We start from the raw sequence: 10,547 nt of genomic DNA, 5'->3' as shown, positions 1-10,547 counted from the left end.
AATGTTCTCTTTTTCCACAAATGTCATACGGTCATTAGATAGTCTATTAAATTTGTAAATTAGATTTTTGTTGGGTCACGCGTTTTCGCTGTAGCTGTTATGATTAAAAAAATGTCAAAGGGACAGTCCTGAGTTTACAACCATTGTAAAATGTTTCCGACCAATAGAGCCTTGTTGATGACGTAACATACAAATTGAATACATTTTATTTAGAATATCAGTGTCTGTATTTACAAGGTGTTTGTTGTTGTCCTAATGCTTGTAGTAGCCCAGACCGGATTTTACGTCCCAATACTTTGGTACGTACGAAAAAATATATCACAAATTAAAGTAAAAACTGAGTGCTACAAACATTAGTATACGACCGCAAACACATTCAATATACAGACACTGGTATTCTAAACAAGAAAATGCATTTAGTATGAAATAGTAGTCACCAACAACGCTCTGTTATCGCAAACATCTTACAATGGCCGCAAACTCACGACAGTCCCTGTAAATAGAGAAATAAATAAAAAAGTAATTTCTTCAGAACTAATAGACCAATTCCACCTAAATTTGGTGGGAAGCTTCTCCGACACATAGAGAATTTTTTTTTTCGTGAAATCGGTCATTCTAACCCCCCTAGATAAATGGGTTACCTGCTCTCCGTGAGTTTAGTAGCTGAAGTCAAAATTTTAATCAGGTCACCAGTGTATCGTTTATATGAACTTTCTCACAAGAGGGCAGCACATAGCATGGCGTTGGAAATGCTAGTGGTAGAACACTGTTTGGGACGGAGAAACACAGAGGAGATGGAATCCCGCAATAAAACAGAATACCGTAAATAATACAAAAATGCCATCACGTATATAGAGAATAACACATGAGTGGCCGTTAGATACCATTTATTTCACGAGTTGTTTTAAAATGTATCTAACGAGTGAAAACGAGCGAAAGCGAGTTTATTTACCGTAAATGATTTAAAACTCGGCTGGACAGTGGTAATCTACCGTAAATGATCAAAAACTGACTGCACAGTAGTTTATGTACCCTAAATTATATAAAACTCGGCTTCACAGCGGTTTATTTACCGTAAATAATCAAACACTCGGCTGCACAGTGGTTATCTACCGTAAATGATTTTAAACTCGGCTGCACAGTGGTTATTTACCGTAAACGATCTATACCTCGGCTGCACAGTGGTTATCTACCGTAAATTATCTAAATCTCGGCTGCACGATGGTTATCTACCGTAAATGATTCCAAAACTCGGCTTCACAGCGGTTTATTACCGTAAATAATCAAACACTCGGCTGCACAGTGGTTATCTACCGTAAATGATTTTAAACTCGGCTGCACAGTGGTTATTTACCGTAAACGATCTATACCTCGGCTGCACAGTGGTTATCTACCGTAAATTATCTAAAACTCGGCTGCACGATGGTTATCTACCGTAAATGATTCCAAAACTCGGTTTCACAGCGGTTTATCTACCGTAAATGATCTAAAACTCGGCTGTACAGTGGTTATCACAGTCGTTGTAGCTGTTGTGATAATTCGCTACACGTCACTGACAACCAGGCGGTACGCCGACGACCTTACGCCTAGCTAAAGGGTGCATACCACCAAATCAAACATCAACGTCGACAATAGTAACACATAATATGGTTAAAGCTGCTACATGCCACCTTCCAGTGAAAATATACACCATATATTACAACACATCGCCAATAAAATTTAAGGAAGGAAATGGGAGCTTAAGTTGCTGAATATGGATCAAACAAAACGTCGTGCCAATTCCAGTAGTTACCCGTAACCGGGTATATTGATATTACTTCAAAAGGAATTGCATTACTTTACCAGCCGTATAAAACAACACTTTAAGGCAACAAGTCATGTTACTTATCTCACCAATGGCAGACATTCCCCATGTTGCCTAATAACACGACTCAAAATCAGTGTAACTGCCACCCAAAGTCGGTGCCCACTCCCCTCCCCCTATAAAATCCCGGATACGCCAATGATGGCAGTAGTTAATGTTGAACACACTTTGAGAAATGACGCGGACTGCGTTCAACCAGACCGAGCGGGAAAACGTACGCTAGACTGGTATATGCGCTTCACGGTAAACCAAATGGCTACGTTGGGAACCAATCAAATAGTTCGCGAACGTTAGCGAAACGTTTGCTGACTGAACTCGGGGCTGGTGATATCCCGTGTGATATAGTGCCACGTATAACAATGATCTTTACTTCATATCACGACACCGCTGTGCCACACACCTTTAGTTTTATAGTTCACTCATGACATTAAGAGGGCGAGACGTAGCCCAGTGGTAATGCGCGGTTTATCTAGGATCGATCCCCGTCGGTGGGCCCAGTGGGCTATTTCTCGTTCCAGCCAGTGCACTGCGACTTGTATATCAAAGTCCGTGGTATTTGCTATCATGTCTATGGGATGGTGCATATAAAAAATCCCTTTCTACTAATGGAGAGTTTCCTCTCTGAAAATATGTCTGAATTTTCAAATGTTTGACATCCATTAAAAACCAATGTGTTCTAGTGGTGTCTTTAAACAAAACAAAAAGTGTTCATGACATTAAATTAATTACACGTTAGTGACTAATTCACACGGTACAAGAAGAATCTGATCGACAAAGCCGTATCTCTGCCCAATACAGAGTCGAATGGGCATTTCACAAAACAGTGGATGATTCCATGAACCTCTATCTAGTGCCTCGTCAGTCATTAGGAGGACAGCCACTCCTGAGAAGATCCTCTACTGAAGATGTTATCCCTCCTGCACCGCCACTCTAGTACTAGTTTACTAAATTAAAACTTGCACGGGATAGAGATCATTAGAAAAAAGTGCAGCTGTGATAAAATGCACTCATGAATCACTGTCATAACAGTGATGATATCAGGTGTTCGCGAAAGGTGAGGATATCCTGCCCCACCGGTGACACCCGTCATGAGTACTGCCACCACAGCTGTCAAGTCCGTCACTTCATCTAAAACCGGTGGCACTCGTCATGAGTACTGCCACCACAGCTGTCAAGTCCGTCCCTTCATCTAAAACCGGTGGCACTCGCCATGAGTACTGCCATCACAGCTGTCAAGTCCGTCACTTCATCTAAAACCGGTGGCACTCGTCATGAGTACTGCCACCACAGCTGTCAAGTCCGTCACTTCATCTAAAACCGGTGACACTCGCCATGAGTACTGCCACCACAGCTGTCAAGTCCGTAACTTCATCTAAAACTGGTGACACTCGCCATGAGTACTGCCACCACAGCTGTCAAGTCTGTCACTTCATCTAAAACCGGTGGCACTCGTCATGAGTACTGCCACCACAGCTGTCAAGTCTGTCACTTCATCTAAAACCGGTGGCACCCGTCATGAGTACTGTCACCACAGCTGTCAAGTCCGTCCCTTCATCTAAAACTGGTGACACTCGCCATGAGTACTGCCACCACAGCTGTCAAGTCTGTCACTTCATCTAAAACCGGTGGCACTCGTCATGAGTACTGCCACCACAGCTGTCAAGTCTGTCACTTCATCTAAAACTGGTGACACTCGCCATGAGTACTGCCACCACAGCTGTTAAGTCTGTCACTTCATCTAAAACGATGAAACAATAACAAGTGTGCAAGAGTTTCACCAAAAATATTGAAAAGCAGAATGAAAGAAATGTTTTATTTAACGACGCACTCAACACATTTTATTTACAGTTATATGGCGTCAGACATATGGTTAAAGACCACACATATATTGAGAGACGAAACCCGCTGTCGCCACTTCATGGGCTACTCTTTTCGATTAGCAGTAAGGGATCTTTTATATGCACCATCCCACAGACAGGGTTTGTACATACCAAGGCCTTTAATATACCAGTCGTGGTGCACTGGCTGGAACGAGAAATAGCCCAATAGACCCACCGACGGGGATCGATCCCAGAGCGCTTTACCACTGGGCTACGTCCCGCCCCCTGATTGAAAAGCGTGCATAAGTTCAAACTATGGAATATCATCAGCCATTATTTTGGTCAGAAATTCATCGTATTTAGTAGAAACTTGACACCCCTATACTAAAAACCAACTGACTATTTGTTTTTTGGGGAGTAAACTGGAAAATAATCATAATAAATGTCATCAGATGACAGATTTGTTTTGCATTTTAGACCGTTTTCAAAATTAAGTTCTAGTCTTATTTTCAGATATAAACAGGATAGTGCTAGAAGACACACCAAAACTATGGATTGCAAATTCGTAGCGGCCTCAGTGGCGTCGTGGTTATGCCATCGAGCATTGGGTTGGTGTAAGGCCACTACACCCTCTTCTCTCTCACTGGCAACTAACAATTAACAACTAACCCACTGTCCTGGACAGACAGCCCAGATAGCTGAGGTGTGTGCCCAGGACAGCGGGCTTGAACCTTAATTGAATATAAGCACGAAAATAAGTTGAAATGAAATGAATGCAAATTCGTGCCATGCCGGCTAGTGTGGTTATCTTTAAGGTGCTAATTAAATTAGTGAAACAAATCAAATAATTGCAATGGGTGTTTTACAGTCCCACCAAGTGCCTCAGGACTAGTATATCAAAGGCTGTGGAATGTGCTGTCCTGTCTGTGGGAAAATGCATTTAAAAGATCCATTGCTGCTAATGGAAAAGTGTAGCGGGTTTCATCTGAATCCATTAGCCGATCACTAATTAATAACTGTGCTCTAGTGGTGTCGGTAAACAAAACACACTTTAACTAATGCTACTAGCACGCTTTTCTCTTCTAACCGCATCGTTGAGCCCGCTAGGCTATTTCTCGTTCTAGCCAGTGCCCAACGACAAGTACACCAAAGACGGAGGAATGTGCTGTCCTGTTTGTAGGAAGGTACATATAAAAGATCCCTTGCTGCTAATGAAACAACGTGTCGAAATTACCATATGTTTGACACCCAATAGTCGATTATTAATAAATCAATGTGCTCTAGTGGTGTGGTTATACAAAACAAACTTTAACTTTCTCTTCTAGCTTGTTGATTCTGTGACCAGTTTGACCACTGACAAATTCTAAAATAGTCAAATAGTAAAAATTCTAAAACAAACTACTAAACATGATGGATTGGTTATAGCCAAACTGTAGTGTAGTACTTATGTGTCTAACCGGCCTCGGTGGCGTCGAGGCAGGCCATCGGTCTACAGGCTGGTAGGTACTGGGTTCGGATCCCAGTCGAGGCATGGGATTTTTAATCCAGATACCGACTCCAAACCCTGAGTGAGTGCTCAATGGGTAGGTGTAAACCACTTGCACCGACCAGTGATCCATAACTGGTTCAACAAAGGCCATGGTTTGTGCTATCCTGCCTGTGGGAAGTGCAAATAAAAGATCCCTTGCTGCTAATCGGAAGAGTAGCCCATGTAGTGGCGACAGCGGGTTTCCTCTTAGAATCTGTTTGGTCCTTAACCATATGTCTGACGCTATATAACCGTAAATAAAATGTGTTGAGTGCGTCGTTAAATAAAACATTTCTTTTACTTATGTGTCTTTAGGACAGTTCTCTGGGCGGTACGTAGCTCAGTGGTAAAGAGCTCGCCTAATACGCAGTCGGCCAAGAATCGATCCCTGTCGGTGGCCTCATTGGGCAATTTCTCGTTCCAGCCAGTGCACAACGACTGGTATATCAAAGGTCGTGGTATGTGCTGTGCTGTCTGTGGGAAAAGGGGCATATAAAAGATCCTTAGCTACTAATTAATAAGAGGGTGTGTGTGTGTGTGAGAGAGAGAGAGAGAGAGAGAGAGAGAGAGAGAGAGAGAGAGAGAGAGAGAGAGAGAGAGAGAGAGAGAGAGAGAGGGTGTGTGTGTGAGAGAGAGAGAGAGAGAGAGAGAGAGAGGGGGGGGGGGGAGGGGAAGAGAATGTGCTGCCACCACATTCGCTACCCGTACCAAAACAGAAGCAAGCTATTTTTAATATGCACTTCACAGCAGGACAGTGCCTACCATGACGTTTGATGTACTAGTCTCTGTCTCTCTTTCTTTCTCCCCTCTCTCTCTCTCTCTCTCTCTCTCTCCCTCCTCTCTCTCTCTGTCTCTGTCTCTGTCTCTGTCTCTCTCTCTCTCTCTCTCTCTCTCCCTCCTCTCTCTCTCTCTCTCTCTCCCTCCTCTCTTTCTCTCTCTCTCACTCTCTCTCTCCCTCCCCCTCTCTCTCTTTCTCTCTCTCTCTCTCTCTCTCTCTCTCTCTCTCTCTCTCTCTCTCTCTTTCTCTCTCTCTCTCTCCTCTCTCTCTCTCTCTCTAACTCTCTCTCTCTTCTCCTCTCTCTCTCTCTCTCTCTCTCTCTCTCTCTCTCTCTCTCTCTCTCTCTCTCTCTCTCTCTCTCTCTCTAAAATGTCAAAATAATCATATTAATATGTTAGTCACCAAATAACGATAACTTAAAATGTGCAGAAGTAGGCCTATAGTTAAAGACTTTCTTTTCTTTTCTATTCCAAGTGATTCAGACGCGCGGCAGTGTGTGTAAAATGATTTAATTTGTAAGATGTTATCTGTTCTAAACTTATTTCAGATACTTATATCGCTGGTAATTCTTAACGCACAAGTCAACCGAGCTACTGAACCACTCGACGTAGCCAATGAGCTACAGAAACATTGGGACATCGGTCAAAGAACTATCGACACGGAAAGACCCGAGACATCGAAACGACAAGAAACGATCAGTCCCGGAAGTTATCTCCCCTGGACATGCTTGCAGCGACACCAGTGGATCAGGCTGCCTCGCAATTATTACCCAAACAGATTACCGGAAGTGACCTGTATTTCCAATGGATGTTTCAACTCCAATTTTAACTGCACTGCGCAGAAATACGGCGTACTCGTTCTGGAGCGGTGCGGACGTCGTTCGTGCAATGACCACCGACTTCCGCTGGCTCTCAGAAATGCCTGGCGATTTCAGAAAATAGAAGTCACAGTCGGATGCGTTTGTTCCAGATAGCCATGACTTAGATGACTTTAGAAATCACTCTTGTCAGACAAATTGTCTTAAAACGTATTCAGTAACAAAAACCTACAAAAATAATGTTCCTAACATTAGTTAGCTAAAAAAAACCCAACTTTATTGATTTATTAACCATCGGCTATTGGATGGCAACATTTGGTAATTTTTACATAGTGTTAGAGAGGAAACCCGCTGCATTTTGTTTTTTAGTAGCAAGGGATCTTTTATATGCATCATCCCACAGACAGGAGAACACATACCACGGCTTTTGATATACCAGTCGTGGTGCACTGGCTGTAACGAGAAATGGTTGGACATTTTTAAAAAGTTAAATAGTGGAAGAAGTATGTAATGCTGAACATCGAAGGTTTGCACAGAAAACCCCCCAAACATTTATTATGTTGAGTATTGATAGAGAGTCAGACATGATGGTAACGTATATATTGCTTTCCAAATAGTGCACGAAACCGTAGTGGTATATGAGCATGTTAAAATATATTGGACTTGCACTTGTTTTCCAAATGATGCGTCATACAAAACGTGATGTTACAAAATGGTATATCAATGACGTAGCCCAGTGGTAAAGTGTTCGCTCGATGCGCGGTCGGTCTAGGATCGATCCCCGTTGGTGGACCCATTGGGCTATTTCTCGTTCCAGCCAGTGTTCCACAACTGGTATAACAAAGGCCGTGGTATGTACTACCCTGTCTGTGGGATGGTGCATATAAAACATCCCTTGCTGCTAATCGAAAAGAGTAGCCCATGACGTAGCGACAGCGGGTTTGCTCTCTCAATATCTGTGTGGTCCATAAACATTTGTCTGACGCCATATAACCGTAAATAAAATGTGTTGAGTGCGTCGTTAAATAAAACATTTCTTTTTTCTTTTCTTTTTTTATATCAATGACAACCTACTGCAGATCCATGGTGCATATTAAAAAGATGGTTGATTGGCCCATCATTCTGTTTTCCAACAGCCCTTAGTCTTTTTGTTTTACAATGATAAAATACATTTCATTATTTTTATGAGTTATTTTTGTAACTAACTTTTCGAGACATTCATAAACCCTTCTTTTTATCAAATAACCAAACCTTTTCCCACCACGTTTTAGACATATTCATAAACTTTTCTAATTTATTTATTAAATAACAAGATTATATTATCTAATTAGCTTGATGGTTTTTTTTCTCATAAGAATCGACATTAATTCCTTTACGTTGGCGTAAGTTTTAATTTTTATTACACAAACTCTGAGCAAAGCACCAGTTTCACAATAGGTCATACCAAAATAATGCGTGGGTTATTACAGAAGACTACAATTGGTCTAGTTTACATGGACCTTGAACGACGTTTATTACATATATCTTTATTTTTTTTCTTTCTAATAATACTATACTTACATGTAGTATATTATAAATGATGTAGAAACTGAACACATGGTTTTTTAGTTTTTTTTGTTTTTAATTTAAAGGGACTGTCCTGCGTTTGTATTCATTGTAAGATGTTTTCTATTATCATCCATTAAAGGTTGTTATAGGAGATATCGCTGGCACTATAACTTGCGATGTCTCCTGTGATATTCTCCTAGGAGATATCGCTTCTTTTGTGACGTCACGCCACTGTCGTTCTGCAAGTTAACGAGTCTACCGCAGCCAACTATAGTGACATTCAACCCGCAATACTGACATTGTTTACAATTATCGCAAATGAAAATAATGATAATGGATGATAAAAAGAACTCCACCCTCGTGTCTTCAGTTGTGATTTCATAATTTATCAGCACTCGTTGATAAATTATGATATCACAAGACACTCGGGGAGTATTCTCTATTTGTCAGAGGGTTTTGGCGATTAAACTTGCATACTAAATATATTTTCTTGTTTAGAATGCCAATATCCGAGTTGGTTTGCTGGTGTTTGTAGCAGCCATTGTGCATTTTACTTCGTAATATATATAGTTTTCGTAAAAAAAAACCCCACCTAAATTGTTAAACAAGAAAATGTATTTAATGTGTAAATTTAATCGCTAAAAATGCTCTAGTTGTTGGAAAGGTTACAAGTTTGTTTCTTTTGTTTAACGACACCACTAGAGCACATGGATATATAATCATCGGTTATTGGATGTCAAACATTTGGTCATTTTGACATATAGTCTTAGACAGGAAACCCGCTACATTGTTCCATTAGTAGCAAGGGATCTTTTATATGCACCACCCCACAGGCAGGAAAAAACAGTCCACGACCTTTGATATACCAGTCGTGGTGCACTGGCTGGAAGGAGAAATAACCCAACGGTCCACCAACGGGGATCGACCCCAAACCGACCTCACATCAAGCGAGCTTTTTACAACTGAGCTACACCCCGCCCCAAAAGGTTACAAATAAAACAAACACAGGATAGTGTCTTTAACGCTGAGATAGACAAAGGCAGAAAGAAAGAAGACACACAAATCACTGTTTGATCTCTATTTCTTCATAAAGCTCGATTCCCATAAAATGTGTAATATGTCATAGATTATTTCAGAACAAATCACATTTTGCTTTTGGATTTAACTAGATTAGTCATGGATGTTACACTAAAAATAATCTTCTATAAAAGTAGACTAATTAAAAAATTAATTTAATTGCTATTTGATTACATATATTCTTCGCTATTAAAAAAAAATAATACATTGAGAACATATGGACGTAACTATGTGAAACCAAATCTGTTTATGGTAGTCAAGACAATTAATTCCGTGTAATATATGTTCTTAATGGGAACTGTGCGTGTAATGTTATGATGAAATTAGGTCATTACTAATATTTAGTTTACCCCCGGTAAATTAATTTTGGTCAGTCTATCAAATAAGTGGCCTGATTTTCCTTTCAGTTTGTGAAATTGGCTGTAACATAAAATGATCCATTCTTTGACTGTTTTTTTCCGTCCCAACCAACGCCCCATAACTAGTGTATCAAAGGTAGTGGTACGCGCTGTCATGTCTGTGGGAAAACTGCATGTAAAAGATCTCATGCTTCTAACTGAAAAATGTAGCGGGCTTCCTCTAAAACTATATATCAGAATTATCAAATGTTTGACAACTAGTTGCCGATAATTAATAAATCAATGTCCTCTAGTGGTGTCGTTAAACAAACACAAACTTTAACCTTTAACTGTGAGTGTAACATATACACGGCTTACTATTGTTTGGAACATGATAATACGAGTCTTGTCTGCAGCTAGTTACCTATTTTATGGGAACCGTATTTAAAGTGACAGACCCTAGTTTTAGCCCATGGAAATTAACACTATGTTTAGTTAATCTACAAACCTGTAACACATTTGGATAAAGTTACAATTGAGTGAAACATGAGTCTGTGACTTTGATATGCTGAAATACCCTCTAAAAATAGACTAAACCTCGACTTCTTAACTGTTACCTCTCAGACGCACGTGCGTTTTTAAAAATATGAGAAATGCATTTTGTGATATTAAAAACACCAGGATGACCAAAACCAGTTCGAATGTACGGAAATGGATATCTAAACAATAAAATCTAAGTAAAGTATGATTTTAGTTATCAAAAAACGGCTCTAATAG

This window comes from Gigantopelta aegis, chromosome 2, assembly GCF_016097555.1.
Source record: "Gigantopelta aegis isolate Gae_Host chromosome 2, Gae_host_genome, whole genome shotgun sequence".
Classification (NCBI taxonomy): Eukaryota; Metazoa; Mollusca; class Gastropoda; order Neomphalida; family Peltospiridae; genus Gigantopelta; species Gigantopelta aegis.
Note: the sequence above shows the minus strand (reverse complement) of the source record.